Source organism: Rhinoderma darwinii, chromosome 2, assembly GCF_050947455.1.
Source record: "Rhinoderma darwinii isolate aRhiDar2 chromosome 2, aRhiDar2.hap1, whole genome shotgun sequence".
Lineage (NCBI taxonomy): Eukaryota > Metazoa > Chordata > Amphibia > Anura > Rhinodermatidae > Rhinoderma > Rhinoderma darwinii.
In genome coordinates, this window is record NC_134688.1 from 419,096,486 (window position 1) to 419,121,471 (window position 24,986).

Consider the following 24,986-nt stretch of genomic DNA (forward strand, 5'->3'; position numbering starts at 1 on the left):
AGATATGAGGGGGCGTGATCCGACCAAGTTATCTGTCCTATCTCAGAAGCTTTAATCCCTGCTATAGAATTCCTATCCACCAAGAAAAGATCTATTCTAGAAAATGATCGGTGTCTTGTGGAATAAAAAGTATATTCTCTAGAAGAAGAATTCATACATCTAAACGTGTCATATAAATCTTCCTTAAGTAACCATGGGGTCAGAGTCGGGGGAGATCTTCTCCCCTGTTTAGTAGAGTCCCATTTAGCGTCCGGGATTATATTGAAGTCCCCACAGACTATAAGTTTCCCTTGCATAATTTTGCGAATTTTGCGCATAGTCTTGTTGAGGAAACGTACTTGTGACGTATTGGGAGCATAAATATTAGCAATAGTGATGGGACAGTTGTTAAGCAGACCTACCAGTATCAAAAATCTCCCCCGCTCATCATTAATGGAAGACTGCAATTGAAAGGAAACCGTGTCCTTAAAGCCTATCATCACTCCCGCCCTTTTCTTATCAGCATTAGAGAGGTAAATTAGTGGAAATTTTGGATGAGTAAATTTGGGACAATGGTCTTTGGCAAAATGTGTCTCTTGTAGACAGATTATATCAGAGTTGGAAGCCAAAGCATCCTTCCACACCGAAGCTCTCTTGAAGGGTGAATTTAGCCCTCTGGTGTTCAGAGATACAAATTTAACCGCCATAAATAATACATGTAAAATGCTTCATATGAATTAAACCCCATAATCGAGCTAGGGTAGGATCATAACATAACATGCCTGGTATATATGACAATAATCGTATAACAGCAATTTTAAGGAAGGAGGACAGGGAAGGAAGGTAAAAACTTGGAAACTGTAGCAAGAATAACATCACGTAGTGAGAAAGTAACTCCGCCAGATATCCGGCTGAGAGTCACCGAAGACAAGTGGGGAAAAAGTCTACTTGGACACCATCTCGACCTCCATGTAGCAACCCATACCCCGGGACGTTTAAGGACGAGATTTCCCAATCCACTCCGGTGAGAGTCTCGAGGGGGACCTTCTAGTAGGAACTGTATTGGGCAGAATAGGCGTCAGTCCCCATTTATGAAGCAGGGCCGATCCTTCCTCTACATCCGCCATGGTATGCAGGACTCCATTCCTATACACCAGTAATTTGGTAGGGAATCCCCATCTGTATCCCACGTCGTTCTTCCTTAGCGCCAGTGTAAGAGGCAGAAATTTCCTCCTAGTTTGCAGGGTCGCTTGGGAAAGATCCGCATAGATGTGTATCTTTTCATAAGGTACAGGTAGAGCCGGTAATCTTCGTGCCGCAGACATGAGGGAATCCTTGGTATTATAAAAATGAATCCTTGCTATCACATCTCGTGGCAAATCAGCAGAAATAGATTTAGGTTTAGGGAGCCTATGGGCTCTATCTATGATAAGATCCGCAGGTTTGGAATTAGGCAATACATCCTTAATAAGTTGCTGTAAGTAAGCGGTGAGGTTGGAAGGTTGGACGGACTCTGGAATTCCTCTAAATTTGACGTTATTCCGTCTATTGCGATCCTCCAAATCAGCCAACTTGTATTTTAAAGCTTGCATTTCTTCCTCCAAAGACACATGAGCATCCACTATATCGTTATGTGCATTAGTGAGTTCACTCATTTTTGTCTCCACGTGGTCTACTCGGTCTCCTAAGTCGTCAATAGCATTGGAGAGTTTAGTGGTGAATCCTAATAAATCGTTGTGAAAGGAGCCTCGGAGGGCTAGTACCATATTTTTTATAAAGGCTTCTGAAGCCACTTGATCCGATGAGGGTATATCTTCAATGGCCACAGGCTGTGTAAATATATCTTCCACCCCAGGAGCTTGTGCACTTGTAAGTCCTGCAGGACTGGGGGGAGGAGACTCCTCTGATACACGAGGTGAGGACGCCATCTTAGATATGGGGCTACTTGATAGTGCAGCAAAGCGTCCTTTCCCCATGGTTGCCTCTTTAGGCGATTCTGCTTCCCCTTCCCCCCAGGGCACAGACTCACCCTCGGCTGTCGTCTTAGAGGGGTTGACGTCCCGATCTTCTTCAGGCAAGGTAGGAGAGGCTGGCGGGACGTTGGTCTCGGAGGTTGTCTCGCCGCCATGCTTGCTTTCCCTGGCGGGGAAGAAGTCTGTAAGACGTTTAGGTCCCGTTTTCGAGGACTTCGTCCGGGTCATCATGCTGCCGCGGTTTCCAGAGGTGAGAGGGTTGTCAAACCGGAGGTATGTATCGTCGCTAATGTCGTAGCTGAGAGGTCTCGGAGCGGAGCTCAGGGAGATGCGACCGCTCTGTTCGGCATCCAAGACACGCCCCCCATTCCCCTACTATTAACCCCTTCCCTCTTTAGCCACTTTTGACCTTCCTGACAGAGCCTCATTTTTCAAATCTGACATGTGTCACTTTATGTGGTAATAACTCCGGAATGCTTTCACCTATCCAAGCGATTCTGAGATTGTTTTCTCGTGACACATTGGACTTTATGTTACTGGCAAAATTTGCTCGATATGTTCAGTATTTAATTGTGAAAAACACCAAAAATTAGCGAAAAATTGCAAAAATTAGCATTTTTCTCAATTTAAATGTATCTGCTTGTAAGACAGGCAGTTATACCACACAAAAATGTTGCTAATTAACATCACCCATATGTCTACTTTAGATTGGCATCGTTTTTTGAACATCCTTTTATTTTTCTATGACCTCACAGGGCTTAGAACTTTAGCAGCAATTTCTCACATTTTCAAGAAAATTTCAAAAGGCTATTTTTACAGGGGCCAGTTCAGTTGTGAAGTGGTTTTGAGGGCCTTATATATTAGAAACCCCAAAAAAGTCACCCCATTTTAAAAACTTCACCCCTCAAAGTATTCAAAACAGCATTTAGAAAATGTCTTAACCCTTTACACATTTCACAGGAATTAAAGCAAAGTAGAGGTGAAATTTACAAATTTCATATTTTTCTGCAGAAATACATTTTTAATACAATTTTTTTTATAAAACAGAAGGTTTTACAAGAGAAATGCAACTCAATATTTGTTGCCCAGTTTCTGCAGTTTTAGGAAATATCCCACATGTGGCCGTAGCGTGCTACTGGACTGAAGCACCGGCCTCAGAAGCAAAGGAGCACCTAGTGGATTTTGGGGCCTTATTTTTGTTAGAATATATTTTAGGCACCATGTCAGGTTTGAAGGGCTCTTGCGGTGCCAAAACAGTCAAAATCAACCAAAAGTGACCCCATCTGGGAAACTAGACACCTCAAGGAAATTATCTAGGCGTGTAGTGAGCATTTTGACCGCACAGGTTTTTTACAGAAATTATTGGAAGTAGGCCGTGAAAATTAAAATCAACATTTCTTCAAAGAAAATGTAGGTTTAGCGATTTTTTTTCTCATTTCCACAAGGACTAAAGGAGAAAAAGCACTGCAACATTTGTAAAGCAATTTCTCCCGAGTAAAACAATACCTCACATGTGGTAATAAACGGTTGTTTGGAGACACGGCGTGGCTGAGAAGGGAAAGAGCGCTATTTGGCTTTTGGAGTTCACATTTAGCAGGAATGGTTTGCGGAGGCCATGTCACATTTACAAAGCCCCTGAGGTGACAAAACAGTGGAAACCCCAAACAAGTGACCCCATTTTGGAAACTATACCCCTTGAGGAAATTATCTAGGGGTATAGTGAGCATTTTGACCCCACAGGTTTTTTGCAATAATTTTTGCAAGTAGGCTGTGAAAATGAAAATCTACATTTTTTCAAATAAAATGTAGGTTTAGCTAATTTTTTTTCATTTCCACAAGGACTAAAGGAGAAAAAGCACCATAAAATTTGTAAAGAAATTTCTCCCGAGTAAAACAATACCCCACATGTGGTAATAAACGGCTGTTTGGACACACGGCGAGGCTGAGAAGGGAAAGAGCGCCATTTGGCTTTTGGAACTCAAATTTAGCAGGAATGGTTTGCGGAGGCCACGTCACATTTACAAAGCCCCTGAGGGGATAAAACAGTGGAAACCCCCCACAAGTGACCCCATTTTGGAAACTACACCCATTGAGGAAATTATCTAGGGGTATAGTGAGCGATTTGACACCACAGTTTTTTTGCAGAAATTATTGGAAGTAGGCCCTGAAAATAATAATCTACATTTTTTCAAAGAAAATGTAGGTTTAGCTAATTTTTTCTCATTTCCAGAAGGACTAAAGGAGAAAAAGCACCGTAAAATTTGTAAAGCAATTTCTCCCGAGTAAAACAATACCCCACATCTGGTAATAAACGGCTGTTTAGACACACGGCAGGGCTTAGAAGGGAAAGAGCACTATTTGGCTATTTGAGATCACATTTAGCAGGAATGATTTGCGGAGGCCAGGTCACATTTGCAAAGCCCCTGAGGGGACAAAACAATGAAAACGCCCAAAAAGGGACTCCATTTAGGAAACTACACCTCTTGAGGAATGCATCTAGGGGTGTAGTGAGCATTTTGACCCCACAGATGTTTCATAGAATTTATTAGAATTAGGCAGTGAAAATAAAAACAGTCCTTTTTCTTCAATAAGACGTAGCTTTAGCGCAAATTTTTTCATTTTCTCAACAAATAAAGGAAAAAAAGAACCCAACATTTGTAAAGCAATTTCTCCCGAGTACGGCAATACCCCATATGTGGTCATAAACTGCTGTTTGGGCAAATCGCAGGGCTCAGATGGGAAGGACCGCCATTTGGAGTGCAGATGTTGCTGGATTGGTTTCTGGGCACCTGTGGGCCCAAAACAGTGGAAACCCCCCAGAAGTGACCCCATTTTGGAAACTACACCCCTCAATGCATTTACCAAGGGGTGTAGTAAGCATTTTAACCCTGCAGGTGTTTTGTAGAAATTAGTGTGCGCTCAATGTTGCAGAGTAAAAATGGGATTTTTTTCCCTAGATATGCCATTCAGTGGCAAATATGTCATGCCCAGCTTATGATGCTGGAGACACACACCCCAAAAATTGTTAAAAGGGTTCTCCCGGGTATGACGATGCCATATATGTTGAAGGAAACTGCTGTTTGGGGACGCTGCAGGGTTCAGGGCCGAAGGAGCACCATTTGGCTTTTGGAGAGCGGATTTTGCTTGGTACTATATTTGTTTGAGTATTGCTGGCGTTTTATAATGTGGGGGTACATGTAAGCGGGGCGGAGTATATAAGGGGCATAGTCAGGTGGTATAAAAAAATAAAAATAATCCATAGATGTGTGTTACGCTGTGAAGCAATCCTTTCTGCACAGGCCGGTGTCGCACTGATAAATGGTGTCATTTCTTATCCCCCTTTTGGTCCACACTCCGCGCCTTTGTAGTTTGGGGAATTTTGCTGGGAAAGTATTATCCTGGTATAATACGGGCACCCTCGCTTCCAGCGGATATGTTTGGGCTCTCCCCTTCCTGGTTCCCTAATTTTAGGTCCTTGATAAATCGCCTCTTGAAACTGAAGAAATGTTCCCCTCGGGCACAACTGCATATTTTTTTATTTCCTGACTTATTGGAGCCATAACTAATTTTATTTTTCATAGACGTAGCGGTATGAGGGCTGGTTTGTTGCGGGACGAGCTGTAGTTATTATTGGTACCATTTTGGGGTACATGCGACTTTTTGATCACCTTTTATCCTATTTTTTGGGATGCCAGGTAAACAAAAAAACGCAATTCTGGCACAGCTTTTTTTGTTTTTTTAATACAGCGTTCACCACGCATTATAAACTACATGTTAACTTTATTCTGCGGGTCAGTACGATTCCGGCGATACCTAATTTATAGCACTTTTTTATGTTTTACAACTTTTTGCACAATAAAATTACTTTTGTAAAAAGAATGTATTTTTTCTGTCGCCAAGTTGTGAGAACCATAACTTTTTAATTTTTTTGTCGACGGACGTGTATGAGGGCTTGTTTTTTGCGGGACGAGCTATAGTTTTTATAGGTACCATTTTTGGATACGTGCGACTTTTTGATCACTTTTTATTGTAATATTTGTAGGGCAAAGTGACCAAAAAACAGAAACTCTGGTAACGTTTTTTACGGGTTTTTTTTACGCTGTTCACCGCTTGCAATAAATAATATAATATTTTGATACCTCCGGTCGTTACGGTCGTGGCGATACCAAATACATATGGTTTATTATTATTTTTCAGTAATAAAGGACTTGATAAGAGTAAAAGGGGGATTGTGTTTTATTTGATTACCTGAAACTTTTATTGTTTTCAAACTTTTATTTTTTGCACTTTTTTTTACACTTTTTTATACTTTTTTTACACTTTTTCTCAAGTCCCACTAGGGGACTTGAAGGTCCAATGGTCAGATTTTTTTTTTTCTAATACATTGCACTACCTATGTAGTGCAATGTATTAGATCTGTCAGTCATTCACTGACAGCAAGCCGTTTAGGCTTCGCCTCCCGGCGGGGCCTAAATCGGCTTCCGTAATGGCAGAGCAGGAGACCATTGTGTCTCCTGTTGCCATAACAGCAGTCGCCAGTCCCGATTGCCTGTCAGGGCTGGCGATCTGCTAGTAACCACTACGATGCAGCAATCGCTTTCGATTGCTGCATCGAAGGGGTTAATGGCAGGGATCGGAGCTAGCTCCGGTTCCTGCCGTTACAGGTGGATGTCAGCTGTACAGTACAGCTGACTTCCACCGCTGATGACGCCGGATCAGCTCCTGACCCGGCGCCATCTTGCCGGCAGCTACGGAAGCCGATCAGGCTCCGCCGCCGGGCGGATCTTGACCGGCTTCGGTGCTAGGCAGACCGGGAGGCCAGTATTAGGCCTCTGGTTGCCATTGCAGCCACCGGAACCCCGGCAATTTAATTGCTGGGGCTCCGATGAGCTGCAAACACCTTAAGTGCAGCGATCGCGTTTGAGCGCTGCACTTAAGGGGTTAATGGCGGGGATCGAAGATAATTTCGGTCCCCGCCGTTACAGTCGGATGTCAGCTGTAAGATACAGCTGAGATCCGACGATGATGGCACCGACTCAGCTTCTGAGCCGGTGCCAAACGTTTGACGTATATGTACGGCATTTTGCGGGAAGTCAATGCTTTCCATGACGTACATGTACGTCAAATGTCGGGAAGGGGTTAAACATAAATTTTAACTAACAATCCACATTCCAGATCTTGTGGAGTTGCCATAGCTCTTCATAAATCCCTCACTCACCATGTCGCAAATTTTGTAGAGACTCTGAAGCAAGGTATATCATTCTAGTTCTAAACATTTGTGGATGTGTGTTCACTGTGATCAATGCATATGCTCCCAACCAGGGCCAAGTCCCTTTCCTTATTAATCTCATAGACACTGCCCTTCCAGTTGTGCGGGGGACTGTGGTGTTAATCTTACTTTGGATCCGACAGTGGATAACTCTACTGGTCGCTCCAGTATTGCATACAGTGCTATCAAAAGGGTGAAACGCGCTCTTTTACAGCTTTAGCTCTGTGATACTTGGCACCTTCAACATCTCTCAGACAAAGATTATAGCTTTTATTGTCATCCGCATAACACCTACAGTCACCTGGACTACATCCTTCTTCAACATTATGCACTTCCCTGGGTTGCTTCCACGTCCATTGGCAATATTTTATGGTCCGATCATGCCCATGTATATTGTACTCTGCACCTTCCTTTCCTCACTAAAGGCCCCTGGTCCTGGAAACTAAATGAGTCCCTACTCCTGGATCGGGTTTGCAATGCTGAATTAATACAAACAATTGAACATTTCACCTCTGACCATGCCCATGATACTACCTCTCCTGTGATGAAGTGGGAGGCCCTTAAATGTGTACTCAGAGAAGTCCTCATAAAACATGGAGCTCGTGTTAAAAGAGATAGGGCTCATTTCTTTAAAACTGCTCTTCAAAAACTAAGATCCCTTGAACGGGTTCACAAACGTGCGCTTTCTATTCCGCTATTGCGAGAGTTACAGAGTGCCCGGCAAGAAGCCCGACGTCTATTGGACTCGGCCCAAAAGTGCCAAAAGTGTACTTTACAAGTCAGTTGTGGCAAATTCTATGAATTTGGCAACAAAAGCAGACGCATGCTAGCCAGAGCCCTAAAGAATCAGATGGCCCACTCTCATATACCGAACATTAAATCTTCGTCTGGCCATATTGTTCATTCAACTCCCGAAATGGCAGACTGCTTTCATAAATTTTATTGTGACCTCTATAACCTTCATCCCCCTACCTATTCACCCTCCGCAAGCCAGGACCCTTTCCCCCACTTTTCCAGGGAGATATCTGAGGAGATGGACATAGATTTCACTTCTCCAGAGATCCTTGCAGTCATAAAGGATCTCCAGGGGGGAAAGAGTTCTGGACCGGACGGCTACACTGCCAAATTTTATAAAACATTGGTTAACTGCCTGGTGCCCCTTCTACTCCAAACCTTCAATTCCATCTCACCTGAAGTCCTATGTCGTTGGCCCATGTCGTTGTCCTCTCCAAACCGGGTTAAGATCCTCAACTTTGTCCCAGTTACCGTTCCATCTCATTACTCAACGTGGACCTGAAAATCTACGCCAAATTACCAGCTAACAGATTGAATAAGCATTCTGTCCCTAGATGTCAAAAAGGTGTTTGGCAGAATATCATGGCCCGCCCTTAATCAAACTCTTCAACATATAGGACTAGGCCCTTCATATAGTAAAATAATGGCCCTCTACCAATCTTCCTCCGCCCCAAATAAATATTAATGGCTCGATTTCTGCCCCCTTCGCTATTCACAATGGCACCAGGCAGGGCTGCTCCTTGTGCCTATTGTTATATGTTCTCGTTATGAAACTTCTTATGGCCTCCATTCAGAACAGCCCGGATATTAGGGTATTCTCATGGGCGGAGTGGAATATAAGTGCTCTGCTTTTGCCAATGACTTACTGGTTTATCTCATGAACATGCTGTGGAGCCACAGGCGGCTCCATGTCTCACATTTGGTGGAGCTTTTGGGATGCTGTACTCAAAAGCATATCAGAAGTCACTGAGGTGCTGGTCCCCAATTCTCCCCAATGTTCCCTATGCCATTACTCATATATAAACGCCACCTAACTAGACACTTCCTCCAGGCTGCCAAGTCAGTCATCCCACGTAAATGGAAAACAGTGGATCCTCCAACGCTGGACGAGTGGTTCCAGGAGGTTGCCATGATACAGAGGATGGAAAACCTGATGTCATAATCCCCAGCTGCCTCTACAAGATACACGTCTACATGGCCCCATTGGACTACGTTTCTCTCTTCTCCCACATATCTCACTGTAGTGACTTGAGACCCAACCCTCCCTTACTATAAATCTACATTAGAATAGGGAGACATTGCTCGCTACTTTGGGTGGTCTTGCCCATGTCAACCATGCCTCTGCCATGCGTATAACTCATCTCACCTCTCTTTACTCATAATATTCTGGAGCTGGAGTCCAGGTTCACCACGACCTTTGCCCTACCATATCCCTCTCCCGCCCTTGTTTGTCCTCCTCCTGTTTTTTCCTTCTCCCCCTTGTCTAATTGAGAGAAGCTTCGCTCCCTGTAACTGTGTTCGTAAGTTGCCGTTGCACTTTTTGCTGTGTAGGAGTTTAAGTTGTTATGTTTCTATTTCATTTTTATGCAATGCTCCTGCTCATTATGCTTCTGCATGCTGCTGATATATACCATCGATTGTCATAGGATGTGATTCTCACTTCCTTGTTGGGGCTTTACCACTATTTGTTATTTTCTTTTTCTTTCTTGTGGAGGTATTTCTTCCAACTGTCTTTTATACTTGTTTGTTTTAAAACCAATAAAAAAATAATCCAGGAATTATTGGATTCAATGTTGAAGGGGTTTTCCCATGAGAGACATTTATGACATAGCCACAGGCTTGAAAAAGACCCACACTAGGTTCTAAACGTCGCTGTGATGGTGAAATAAACTTTTATTGATACCTTCAATACATGTGAGCTGCAGTTTTCCTTTTCTTTATGTCTGTTTGGAGTTGATAGTCTACGACTCTCATACTGCGTGCACCGGATGCATGAAGCATTGGTAGAATTACCCTCCATCAATATTGGGACTGTGATGTGCTGCTGCTCTCTTTCTTCTACACTACCGTTCAAAAGTTTAGGGTCACTTCGAAATTTCCTTATTTTTGAAAGAAAAGCACAGTTTTTTTCAATGAGGATAACATTAAATTAATCAGAAATACACTCTATACATTGTTAATGTGCTAAATGACTATTCTAGCTGCAAACGTCTGGTTTTTAATAAAATATCTACATAGGTGTATAGAGGCCCATTTCCAGCAACCATCACTCCAGTGTTCTAATGGTACATTGTGTTTGCTAACTGTGTTAGAAGGCTAATGGATGATTAGAAAACACTTGAAAACCCTTGTGCAATTATGTTAGCACCGCTGTAAACAGTTTTGCTGTTTAGAGGAGCTATAAAACTGACCTTCCTTTGAGCTAGTTGAGAATTTGTAGCATTACATTTGTGGATTCGATTAAACTTTCCAAATGGCTAGAAAAAGAGAGCTTTCATGTGAAACTCGACAGTCTATTCTTGTTCTTAGAAATGAAGGCTATTCCATGCGAGAAATTGCCAAGAAACTGATGATTTCCTACAACGGTGTGTACTACTCCCTTCAGAGGACAGCACAAACAGGCTCTAACCAGAGTAGAAAGAGAAGTGGGAGGCCCCGCTGCACAACTGAGCAACAAGACAAGTACATTAGAGTCTCTAGTTTGAGAAATAGACGCCTCACAGGTCCTCAACTGGCAGCTTCATTAACCCCTTAGTGACCACTAATACACCTTTTTACGTCGGTCACTAATGGGCTTTAGGCTAGGCTGACGCCTTTTCACGTCAGCCTAGTCTAAGTCCTGCACGGGTCTCCCGTGCAGGCTGGAGCCGGGGCTCTGCTGTCTGATGACAGCTGAGCTCCTGCTCCAACGCCCGCGATCGAAGTTTGCTTCGATCGCGGCCGTTTAACCCGTTAAATGCCGCCGTCAATAGCGACCGCGGCATTTAACTTTGTTTACAGAGGGAGTGCGCTCCCTCTGTCACCCATCGGCGGCCCGCGAATGAAATCGCGGGTCCCCGAGGCGGTGTCATGGCAGCCGGGGGCTTGATATAAGCCCCCAGGTCTGCCCTGGACATATTCCTGTTAGGACGCGCCGGAGGCACGTCCTAACAGATTGCCTGTCAGATTTACACTGACAGGCAATAATGCTCTGGTATACGAAGTATACCAGAGCATTATAGCAGCGATCGGAATATCGCACAGTAAAATCCCCTAGTGGGACTAATAAAATAAGTCATCAATGTGAAATAAAGATTAATAATAAAAAGTACAGTAAAAAAATAAATAAAACCATTTTTTTCCATAAAAAGTGGTTTTATTTAGTAAAAGTGTAAAAAAAAAAAAAAAGTACACATATGTGGTATCGCCGCGACCGTAATGACTCCATTAATAAAGTTAATATGTAATTTAAACCGCAAAGTGAACACCGTAAAAAAAAAACGCAAAAAACCATGGCGAAATTGCATTTTTTTTCCATTGCCCCACAAAAAAGTCATAATAAAAATGAATCAATAAGTCCCATGCACCCCAAAACAGTACCATTCAAAACTACGTCTTGTCCCGCAGAAAACAAGCCCAAAAAATCACTACATTGATGGAAAAATAAAAAAATTACGGCTCTTGGAAAGCGACGATGCAAAAACAAATAATTTTAGTTCAAAAGTGTTTTTATTGTGCAAAAGTCGTAAAACATAAAAAAACCTCTACATATGTGGTATCGCCGTAATCGTACCGACCCATAGAATAAAGGTAACATGTTATTTACGTCGCATAGTGAACGGCGCCAATTTAAAAACGCATAGAACAATGGCGGAATTTCTGTTTTTTTTTATAATCCCCCCCCCAAAAGGGTTAATAAAAGTTAATATAAAAATTATATGTACCCAAAAATGGTGCTATTAAAAAGCTCAACTAATCCCGCAAAAAACAAGTCCTCATACAGCTATGTAGACGAAAAAATAAAAACGTTATAGCTCTTTGAATGCGACTATAGAAAAACGAATAAAATAGCTTGGTCATTAGGGCCTAAAATGGGCTGGTCACTAAGGGGTTAAATAGTACCCGCAAAACGCCAGTGTCAACGTCTACAGTGAAGAGGCGACTCCGGGATGCTGGCCTTCAGGGCAGAGTGGCAAAGAAAAAGCCATATCTGAGACTGGCTAATAAAAGGAAAAGATTAATATGGGCAAAAGCACACAGACATTGGACAGAGGAAGATTTGAAAAAAGTGTTATGGACAGACGAATCGAAGTTTGAGGTGTTTGGATCACACAGAAGAACATTTGTGGGACGCAGAACAACTGAAAAGATGTTGGAAGAGTGCCTGACGCCATCTGTCAAGCATGGTGGAGGTAATGTGATGGTCTGGGGTTGCTTTGGTGCTGGTAAAGTGGGAGATTTGTACAAGGTAAAAGGGATTTTGAATAAGGAAGGCTATAACTCCATTTTGCAACGCCATGCCATACCCTGTGGACAGCGCTAGATTGGAGCCAATTTCATCCTACAACAGGACAATGACCCAAAGCACACCTCCAAATTATGCAAGAACTATTTAGGGAAGAAGCAGGCAGCTGGTATTCTATCTGTAATGGAGTGGCCAGCGCAGTCACCAGATCTCAACCCCATAGAGCTGTTGTGGGAGCAGCTTGACCGTATGGTACGCAAGAAGTGCCCATCAAGCCAATCCAACTTGTGGGAGGGGCTTCTGGAAGCATGGGGTGAAATTTCTCCCGATTACCTCAGCAAATTAACAGCTAGAATGCCAAAGGTCTGCAATGCTGTAATTGCTGCAAATGGAGCATTCTTTGACGAAAGCAAAGTTTGAAGGAGAAAATTATTATTTCAAATAAAAATCATTATTTCTAACCTTGTCAATGTCTTGACTATATTTTCTAGTCATTTTGCAACTCATTTGATAAATATAAGTGTGAGTTTTCATGGAAAACACAAAATTGACTGGGTGACCCCAAACTTTTGAACAGTAGTGTATATCCACAGGATATGTCACAAATGTCAGATAGATGTGGGTCCCACCTCTGGGACCCACACCTATCTCTAGAATGGGGCCCCCTAAACCCCGTTCTGCCGCTCTGTATCAGCTGAATCAGGTGAATTCCAACCATGAAAAAGGTTATATGGTCATGAGTTACAAAAACAGTGTAGCTCGCTGAGCTACGTAGTTTTCATAAGTCCCATAGAACCGAATGGTAGTCACTACTATGGGACTTACGGAAACAGCGTAGCTCAGCGAGCTATGCTGTTTTTGTAACTCCCGACCATATAACCAGGAAGTGGCCTGGAGGCAGCGGGATCAGATAAAGCTAGAATGGGGTTTAGGGTGCCCCGTTCTAGAGATAGGTGCGGGTCCCAGAGGTGGAACCCGCATCTATCTGACATTTATGACATCCTGTGGATGTCATAAATGTCTCTCCTGGGAAAACCCCTTTAACTTTCCAGCATTATGGCATATATTATAATGCACATATTGAGAACAACCAAGCGCAGGTACAATCCATTTATTTAGAAAAAAAATGTATGTCCGGGAAACGTCCTGTCACCAGTTTTATGACCCTAAAGGGCTCCAACCACAATATACAGTACAGTAGATCATATATTGCTAAACATACCCCTATATGCCATAAATAGTAAAGGGTACTTCAGAAAATAAATATTATTTATTCCGTGCCTTAAATGTAAATTCATTGAAAAAATGTCTGCAGGGTGTATTTTGAATAGGGAAGTGCCCAATGAGCTCAAAGCTAATCTCGCCCAACTTGCCTTGATATGACAACTCTTACTTGGCATGACAAAGTGCCAGTAAGGTAACCTTTGGGCCTTGTTCACACGGTGTTTAACAAAAAAAAAAAACGTGTCAAAAATGCTAGCGGTTTTGTAAAGCACTTCTTAAACAATAGGGATTTTTTATGTGTTTTCGAGGTGTTTTTAAGCGTTTTGTGCGTGCTTTCAGCGCAGTTTTTGCTGCGTAATCAGGCATTTTACGCGCCAAAGAATTTACCTGACACCTCTTTTTTTACGCAACGCGTTTTTTAACTAACGGTGTGATTTCCCTTTGATCTCAATGGGAAACTTAAACCAATAGTTTTTTACGTGTTTTTCGGTTGTGTAAAATGTGCAGAAAAACTAATCAAAGACACGCCGTGTGAACAGGGCCTTACTTGGCACATGGGTATGTTTAGATACCGGCACCTATAGCATATCCTGGTTAGAACACTTTAGGGTTCATTTAAACATAGGGGCGCAATTAGAAAAGGATGGGACCCATAGCAAACTTTTATATGGACCACTTTGATCATGAACATTAATCATCTCCATCTAAAAAAACACACAGGAACCTTTCTATCAAATATAACAATTCTTTATTAGAAATATATACATGTAAAAAACATATATGCAAAGGTACACTTTACCCACGAAGATGGGGGTTTGGATCCCCCCCATTGCTCTGGTCTATATCCCTCACCTTAATTGTCTTGGTTTATAACCATTTTTTTCACTTATTACTGTGGATTGATTTATCCACTACTTACGTGTATTTACATGGCTTACCAGAGTCTTATTATACTATTTGCACTTTATAATAATATGAGGTTGTCGGGCCTGATTTATGACGGGATCCATCTGACAGTGTTCATTACTAAGGCGGGGCTTAGTGTTAGCCGGTCAAATGGCAAGCACTAACCCCCATTATTACCCCGCTGCACACCGCCATCAGGGGTACTGTAAAGAGTCGGGTATGATCCTGTACCCAACCATCTGTAGTGATGGTCGGGTAGTGGGGCGGCAACAGGCTCATATCATTAGTTTGGAAAAAGGCAAAAACCGTGGGCCTTCCCATCCTAGTAATGCTAGCCTGTTGCTGCTTTGTTGTATCTGACTGGTTATGAAAAATGGGGGGAACACATTGTCGTTTTTTTTAAAAAAATAAACAAAAGCGATGTGGGTTCCCATACATTTTTCATAACCAGCCAGATACAACACAGCAGCAGCAGGCTAGCATTACCGGTGTGGGAAGACCCACGTTTTTTGGGCTTTCCCAGCCTAATAATACCAGCCTGCGGCTGCCCCAGTCAGCTAACGTCACTTGACATGGTCGGGTACTGGATCGTACCCAACTCTTCCCAGTAGGTGGCGGTCTGTAACGGGGTAATAATAGGGGGTTACTGCTAGCCTTTTCACCGGCTAACGCTAAGTCCCGCCTTAGTAATGGACGCAGTCTACCCTCGTTAACCATATTATTGAAAATAGAAAATGCCATCATCGAAGTAGTCCTGGAATCCAAAGTAGTCCAACAACTGAACCTGTAAAAAAACACACACACAAAAAACATTAGATACACCAATAAGTAAAAACCATTATTGTACTTTCCTTCCTGGGTCCGTGACAGTAAACTAAGCAGTGACATCTCTAGGCTGTTCTTGGTTAATTTAGAACACGTGATCCCAAGTCATTGGTCTACTTTTAACAGTAGGCCAATGAACTTAGGTAACCGTCTACCACGTGATGTAAACTAACCAATGACAGCCTAGAGCTGTCACTGCTTAGTTTACTGAGCCTTGTAAGTGGCACGGGATCACCCGAGAAGCGCCAGAATTTCAACCACCTTGAAACTAGTGTGGGGACTCCTTTAGATACAAAGGAGTCCCGGTGCTAAGAGTTACTAGTATCGGCCCGGGATCACCATTTACGTTTGCCGTTGCCTTTCATGCAGGCCTGGTCTTTTCTCATCAGACCTTTTCCAGTGGAACGACGCCGGACGTCACAATGATGCCAGAAGAAAAGCTCCAAATGGTGAGGAAGGGAGCTGGTGGTTCCCTTGCCTCGCCTGCACTTTCAATTGTATTCGCGTCCTTTGTACGTGGATACAATTGAAGCAACCTTCCGGTCTTCGGTACTGGGACATAGAACATGGTTAAATAATACATACATACCTTACCTGGTGCCTTCCAGTTGTGTCGTTGATCCGCAGTTCCTAACAGCATGGTCCAGAAATGGCTGCAGCGCTTCTTAAATTATGTGTCTGAGCAGGGCCGGCCTTAGGTTGGATGGCACTCCCCTCAGTGTGTAACCAATATACCGGCCCTGAGTCTGAGACACTCCTACTGTTCTTGGATTGGCTACAGCTGCTCAGGTGAGCAGTTCTGTTCAATCCATGAACAGGGGGCGTGTTTTACACTAAGGCTGGATTCACACGAGCGTTGCGTTTTTGCGCGCGCAAACAACGCAGCGTTTTGCGTGCGCAAAAACCATTTGATAGCTGCGTGTGTCATCCGTGTCTGATGCGCGGCTGCGTGATTTTCGCGCAGCCGGCATCATAGAGATGAGGCTTGTCGACGCCCGTCACTGTCCAAGGTGCTGAAAGAGCTAAATCTTTCAGCACTCTCGACAGTGAATGCCGAACACAACAGCGAAAAACCTGTAAAAAAAAAAGATAAAGTTCCTACTTACCGAGAACTTCCCGGCCGTTGCCTTGGTGACGCGTCCTTGGTGACGCGCCTCTCTTGACATCGGGCCCCACCTCCCTGGATGACGCGGCAGTCCAAGTGACCGCTGCAGCCTGTGATTGGCTGCAGCCTGTGCTTGGCCTGTGATTGGCTGGAGCTGTCACTTGAACTGAAGTGTCATCCCGGGAGGTCGGACTGCAGGAAGGAGACAGGAGTAATCGGTAAGTTAGAACTTCGGTTTTTTTTACAGGTTCATGTATTTTGGGATCGCAAGTCACTGTCCATGGTGCTGAAACAGTTTAACTCTTTCAGCACCATGCACAGTGAATGTCTCCCGACGTCGCGGACCGGAAATTTTTTTGCCGGATTCGGCCAAAACGAGTTTGGCCGAACCCGGTGAAGTTAGCTTCGGTTGTCGGGGTTCGCTAATCGCAAAGACACTCCGTTTGGATGTTCGGAAACAGAAAAGCACGTGGTGCTTTTCTGTTTACATTCATCCTTTTGACAGCTGCTGCGCAAACACGCAGTTCACACAGAAGTGCTTCCGTGCGACATGCGTGGTTTTCACGCACCCATTGACTTCAATGGGTGCGTGATGCGTTGAAAACGCTGAATCAACGGACATGTCGTGAGTTTTTGGCAACGGAGCAACGCTGCGCAAAAAACACTGCCATGTCTGCACGGCCCCATTGACAAATATAGCTACGGGCAACGCACGTGAAAATCACGCGCGTTGCACGCGCGTATTTTACGTTCGTCTGAATAAAGCCTAAGTCTGAAAAGTGCTGGCATAGCCAACAACCCCCTTGCCCTGTGAGTGACCTGACCACCGGTCAGTCAGGTCACAAAGTTAATTTTTTTTAGAAAAAAAATTAAAAATAAACCGCCCCATCCCACTGCTGGACACCCTACACACTGCACCCCCAGTTCCTAGTGGCAAATACGGGCCTGTTTATAAGCATTAGCCATTCTGATAATAAACCTCTAGCGAGATGATAGGTAACAGCCTTGGCAATTAGTCCATTCACAGAATACTGACTGCTGTAAACGACACTCTAAGGACCCTCTGAAAAACTAAGCAAAAGGGGCTCCTGACGTTTTGACAAAGGAGAGGGGCTTTAACTCTTGCAGCAGCTTTTGTCTGTGTAATTGCAAGTTGTGAGTGCTGCGTGAATGGGAGTTTGAAGAGGAGGCTTATGGAGTCGTACAGTTGCCTAGGTGATTGGACTGCCCCTCCCTCCCAGCTGTATCTCCTGGCGTCACTCTTAAACTTGGAAGATATGGCCTCGAATATCACTGAAGATATCCTTAGAATAGTAATCTATTAAGGCCTCTTGCAAAAGCACATTAAGTTGAAGTACAGATGACAATAAAAATGGAAATTGCAACGGTAAAATCATAATACTCAGATACCAGATGTTTTCACTATTCTAGAACTCTTTCATATATACATTTGTCTTGGGTTGTCTAGCAGTCTGTCATATAGCTATCATTTTTCTTCATCACAGAAATAAAAATTCACATTTGTGTTACTTTCTGCAGAGAGATAAAAAGATGACCTGTTTTAAACAGCTCCAAATGCCAGAGGGAGCTTATAATAGAAAAGCCATAAACTTTACTATTCATTTAACTTCCTTGAAGGTCATACATGAGATGTGCAAGATGAATATGAGATTACATTATCAAGCTCTAGCAACACATACTGCACTTCAGGTAATAACAAGCAGAGTGTGTCTAAGTGTTGATAGCTCCTATGCCATGACCCATAGTACCACATCTGACAACCACAGACTTGATAAAACAAGATCATGCCAGTTGCAGTGCTTTAAAAGGGACACTAATATAATTAAAAATCATATTTCCATCTTCTTTGGTCTTATCCACAGTCCAAAATGTCACAGTCCAAAAAATAGAAATAAATTTGTCTTCTTTTTCCAATCCAGCGGTCGAGCATGTGAGTGTTAAAAAAAAAAGAGGTAGAGCTTAGTCCCCTACACTAATTTAGGCCGACTGTCAAGTGATTGTGCTTTGTACCTGCACAAGAATAGTTTACCTGCAATAAATAAGGATTGCTGATTTAAATGGTGAGGGATGTGAACGTTCTTCTACTATTTGGATTATTTGCACTCTGCCACTTTCTCTTATACTGAGCCCCACCTGTTAGATCCTATTGCAACTGCCAGTCGTCTTAAAGACACTCGTTTGTAGAATAGTCCTGTAAGTGTGAGCAGTGTACATTTTTTATCTTCATATGGAAGAATAAAAATTTGGCAGAACAATGCTATCCGCGTTTTGTTTTTAATCAAGAATTTGCGGCCGACTTCCTTGGGTCCCTACTGCCTACTCAGGTTACCCTTTGAGCACCCTTAGAGTGGGGACTAGGTAAGTTCTAACCCTTTAGTTTAGTAAGGGTGGATTTACCATACGTGCAACCTGTAGGCAAGGGTACCTGTGCCACCTTGAAAGAAAAATAATCACTCCTTGCTGTCTGTTAGATTGCATACAAAGGATTGTGCTAATGATTCAATGGCTCTTAATTATTGGTGGATTGGCCCAATAGTGAGGTACTTTCCGGGGAGCCATGAAGGAGGTGCTCCATACTCATCAAATTGGCAGTTAAAATACAAGGTACCCACATACTGTTCTTGAACGGGGGCCCTATGCTTTCTATATGTACCATGTCCCCACATATGGTCCCCAGCAAAACACAGTATCAGGAACTGAACTAACCTAAACATGAACTTTGGAGTCCCCAGTCATACTTTGCAGAATAACCACTGTGCTTAGAAGAGTCCTTGCCTGTTCTAGCTTTTCCCAGCCATGTGTTTTCTGCACCTAGTATTTAGGTAATGGATTATACTTGCCTTGTGGCCAATCACAGTTTTTGTTGCCCTTTATTGATCCAAAACCTGCGTCTAAATGGTCCACCAGGAGCCGGGTGATCCTCCGGTTGGCCGGTCCCCTCCTAATGCAGTCAGTTTTTATTGGGCCCATCTGCATATAAGAATAGAGGCCCTATGGCGTCACTCTTTTTTACTGGCAGGATCCAGGATTCCGCCTCCCCCTCTCCTGTTTGAACGAACTGCTTTTCCTTACAACAGCTTCTTGCTGTTGTAATGTGCTACAGGCAGCTCAGCAGTCGGGATCGAAGTAAGAGGGAGACTGCAAACAAACAGAATGCAGGACAGGGAAAATACAAGATCCTGTCCCATGCTTACCCCTCTAGCTGTCTCTTCATTAAAAGTTATGGCTCCACTCGCTGTCCTGGGCTTCCTCGATGACAGATATCCAGAATACAGTTATCTGTAGAAAAGCGAAGTATGTAAACGTATGTACAATGTTTGTGTATATATGTGTGTAATGTGTATTGATATGCGTGTAATGTTTGTGTGTAATATGTAAGTCTGTGTGTGTAATGTGTAAATATGTGTGTGTGTGTGTGTGTGTGTGTGTGTGTGTGTGTGTGTGTGTGTGTGTGTGTGTGTGTATGTGTTCATAATTTGTATATATGTGTGTGTGAAATGTGTATGTATAATGTGTATAGTATAGTTGTATTTATTTGTATGGTTAATAGTAATATTTATGTGTTCTGTCATCACTATTATTTAAAATAAGGTTCACAGATGTCAAATTTGCCTAAGTGAATTTTAAAATCCACAGCACGTTCATTTTTTGTTGCAGATTTTTTTCTGCTGCATGTAAATTGGATAAAAAAAATACCCTATTCACTTACATTACCTGTGAAATGTTGGCATATTCTGTCAGGATTTAGGCGAGGAATCCACGCTTAAACCTTGACAGGATCCAGAAGGTATGAACATGGCCCAATGGTTCAATTTACATGTATGGTTAGTAGTACTATTTATGTTTTCAGTACAGTGGCACTATTTATGTGTGTGATATGGTAGGAGTCTTTTTTTGTATTGTATACAGTGGTACTATTTATATGTACAGTATATAGCTGGATTTGTTGCATGTAAAGTATATATTTGGATTAGTTATACAGTATGCAGAGGTCTCAATAAAGCCTGTAAAGTCATCAGAACGCTTTAAAATCCGTCTCATGCTTATTCATATGCAAGAGATTGAATTCTGTTCAGATGGAAGGACAGAGTTGGTGGCTCAGTATTACAGTTAAAATAAGTAAGCAAAAGATTCTTATGTACTGCTCAAGTTTTCATACTTCTAGTTGGCTAATAATGACATTAGTCAGGCGGCTGCACATGAGCCAATAAGGCTCCACGTGTGCACATGTGTGACGTGTACAGAAGCTGCCCAGCAATCCCGCACTAGCGGCTTAAATTGGGAGTTAAAAGAAACACACAAGAAGAAATACTTCCCCACAGTGCCTCCTCTGCCCCTCTGATTAAGGATAGTGACATATATAGCTGCAGTAAATGCTGTGGTCAGTACACATGGTTTTAAATTCTTATTAAATATTATTACAAATTTACCTTAAATTAAATACACCTCCATGGCTAAAAAAAATACTCCTAAAAAGGTTAGTTGAGTATTTTTACTCTGCTGAAATACATTTAGCGCGAACTCTGGTTATATGTACAATAAACTGAACATGCAATGTTTTTGTAAACATTGAAGATGGGCCCTTGGAATCAATTCCTCTGTTTGGCTCAATTTACCTCAGTCCAACATTGCCTGCAGCCTAGTACATCCTGTGCCTGATTATTCTGGCTTGTCAGTGATCCAGCTTTCCGGTGCTTACCTGACCTTGGCTAATCTTTCTCCTTGTGTACCGAACCCCACATTATTTCTTACCACCGTTGATCTCTTTACTTGTGTACAGAACCCTGCATTACATCTGACATTGGCTAATCTCTCTACTTGTGTACAGTACCCTGCATTACGTCTGACCATGGCTAATCTTTCTACTTGTGTACAGAACCCTGCATTACATCTGACCTTGGCTAATCTTTCTACTTGTGTACAGAACCCTGCATTACATCTGACCACAGCTGATCTTTCTACTTGTGTAAAGAACCCTGCGTTACAGCTAACCATGGCTAATTGATCTACTTGTGTACAGAACTCTGTATTATAAAGCTGATCTTTCTACTTGTGTAAAGAACCCTGCATTACATCTGACCACAGCTGATCTTTCTACTTGTGTAAAGAACCCTGTATTACATCTGACCTTGGATAATCTCTCTACTAGTGCACAGAATCGTGCATTACATCTGACCACGGCTGATATTTCTACTTGTGTACGGAACTCTGCATTACAGCTAACCATGGCTAATCTCTCTATTTGTCTACAGAACCCTGTATTACGTCTGACCATGGCTGATCTTTCTACTTGTGCACAGAACCCTGCATTACATCTGACCATGGCTAATTGCTCTACTTCTGTACAGAACCCTGTATTACGTCTGACCATGGCTGATGTTTCTACTTGTGTAAAGAATACTGCATTACATCTGACAATGGCTAATCTCTCTACTTGTGTACAGAACCCTGCATTACATCTGACCATAGCTGATCTTTCTACTTGTGTACAGAACCCTGCATTACGTCTGACCATGGCAGATCTCTCTACTTGTGTACAGAACCCTGCATTACAGCCGACTATAACTGAGTACAGTGTTGTTTTCTTTTCCTATTGGATTTTGGATCTGAGAAGTAACATTGTTACACACAGAGGCGGTGAAGGAGCCATATATTGAATGTTTGTTTTATGAGCCAGCTAAAAGACTGGCATGCCAACAAAAGTATTTTTTTCTCTTTTAAATCTATTTTAATTGTCTCTTCAACCTACCACAAGATCAAGCTGATAGACAAAATGTTTAGAAATAGAAATGACCAGTAAACCCTGCATTAATCCCTGTGTACTATGGCTCTTCTGCTAATTAACTTAATCAGTTATACCATGTAATGTAGAAGAGATCAGCATAACATTGCAAGCGATATTACATTAACATGCTATCCTCAAAGGTGATGCAGAATGTATTAACCAGTGTTCTACCAGAGCGGCCTAGAGCACACATTTCCAAGAATTCTAAACTGAAAAAGAAATACTGAACTGAGTCCATCCCATGCTGAATATTGTAAATTCTAATGGTTGCTGAATGAGGATAACTCTACAGTAGAACATGTTAAGCAATAAATGGGTTGTTGTTGTTATTTATTAATTTATATAGCACCAACATTTTCATTAGCACTGCACAAAGAGGGAAGTCACTTATATCGCTTCCTGTTCTATTTTTCTATTTCAGACTCTAACTAGGTCCAGTTTTATAGGAAGCTACTGAGATATAAGTATGTTTTTGGAATATGGGAAAAAAGCGGAACATTCTGAGGAACCCAACGCAAACATGGCGAGCACATACAAACTACATGCAGTTGTTGCCCTGGTCAGAATCAAACCAAAAGAGTCTAGTAACCTAAAAAATGCTAATCGTTGATTGCTAACATTATTATTTTAGATATATGCGGTGAGTAGACTTTGGGCAATTTTATTAAGACTGGTGTTTCATACCCCAGCCTAAATAGGAACCAATCTGGAGTTTGAGGCGCACTTAATACATTTGTCACATCTTTGGCTGTTCACGCTCCACTGAGCGAAATCTACGGCTGCAAAAAAACTGGAGTAGATATTTGCTATAATTTACAGCAATTTATTGCATAAATTATAGTAAATGCATTGGTCTGCCCCATTTTACTAAGCTCCATCCACTTTTTAGATACGTGGGGAGAGCATTGGAAATGGCTTAAACGGTCACAGAAACTATTCATAGAAATGTTGATAAATTTCCCCCTTTATGTTTGCAATGTTAAATACCTTTGTGTCAAAAAAGACAAAAGTATAGACGGTATGATACCTTTATTGGCTAACCATAAAAGTTCTACATGCAGCTTTCAGAGCACAGAGGCTCCTTCTTCAGGCAGTTTACAAATGAATGACTTAGAAAAAAGCACAACATTAAGATGTTACACAAAGACAATTAGTACATGAGGTGATACATCATTAAGATAAGCTGGGGCAATAAAACTGAGGTTATAGGGGTGATGGCTTAGGAGTTAAGGCATTTGGAGTCAGTCTGATGGGGGATGTGAAGTGTGTCCATGTAGTGGCTCATAAATCCAGGTGTTAGATTGAGGCCTTGTGTCAATGACTGGAATTTTATCATCATCTTGAATTCCCAAATTTTTATTTCTCTGTCGTTTTTAAAATGACCCTTTAGTATTAGGACTTTTAAATCTGCCAAACTGTGATCAGGTCCAGAGAAATGTTTTCCCACGGGTGTATCCACCTCCTGTTATTGTATGTCTGTGAAGATTCATCCTGGTTTGTAGTTTTTGTATGGTTTCTCCAATGTAGATTCCTTTATTGATGCACCTTGTACACAGGATCATGTACACTTTATGTTTCAAATTGTGACTGCTTTTGAGAAAAAGTGGTACTGATAAACTGGAATGCTATTTATATGTTGCATTATTGGAATTCTCAACCTTTATTATCACCTAGGAATTCAATTTTCTCTTCCACAATAGATAATGTCATTCAAGGGCAAGCTAAGTTTTTTAAGTACATATAAAAGCCTAAACGTTAAAACAGAAAGCACACATACACGGGTATAACTACCAATGCAGCTGCTGCTATGGGACCAGCAACTAAAGGGGATCACCTGTACTCAGAGGTGAAGTGAAATTAGTGATTACTGTGAATGACAGAAGGCGTGGAAAAATGAATGCAGCAGAGGAGGTAATGACACAGAGGACAGAGTGGGGACCAGTATAATCACAAGTATAATCACACGCGATGTCTATTCACACTCCCGACACTTCAGTAAAGTTTCTTGGGGGACTTACTCACACAGCACAGAGTGATCTCGCGAGATCACACTGTGCGGTCATTCACAGAAACTTTACAGAAGTGTCGGGAGTGTGAATAGACATCGCATCCTGGCTGGAGGTCATGTCTATGTACTCTCAAGACACTTCGGTAAAGTTAATGTGGGAGTATGTGACTGAACAGCATGATCTTGCGAGATCACGCTGTGTTGCGAGTACTGCTAAAAATGAATAGAGAGAAGTGTATGACGCTGATTAGTCAGCGTCATACACTTCTATTTACAACGCCCAGTTGGTAAAAAAGTAAAAACACGCCCAGTTGTCTATAAACTAATTAGCCTAAATCTAAAATTGTGCATAACTTGGTCAAAATTTATTGTTTTTCAAAATAAAAACCACTGTTGTTATCTACATTACACCACCGATCAAATTATGTAGAAGATAGTGGACTTATAATGTGGTGACAGAGCCTCTTTAAGTGGTTAAATGGGTATTACGGTTTTAGCAAATAAAGCTTATTAATTGTATAATGTAATGTTATACAATCTTCCTGTAAACTTTCTGTATTAATTCTTCCCAGTTGTCAAGATCTCAGCTTGCAGTCATTCAATAGGAACTTTTATTTTTTACTTCAAGAGGAAGAAAATCTGTCCTGGTTAT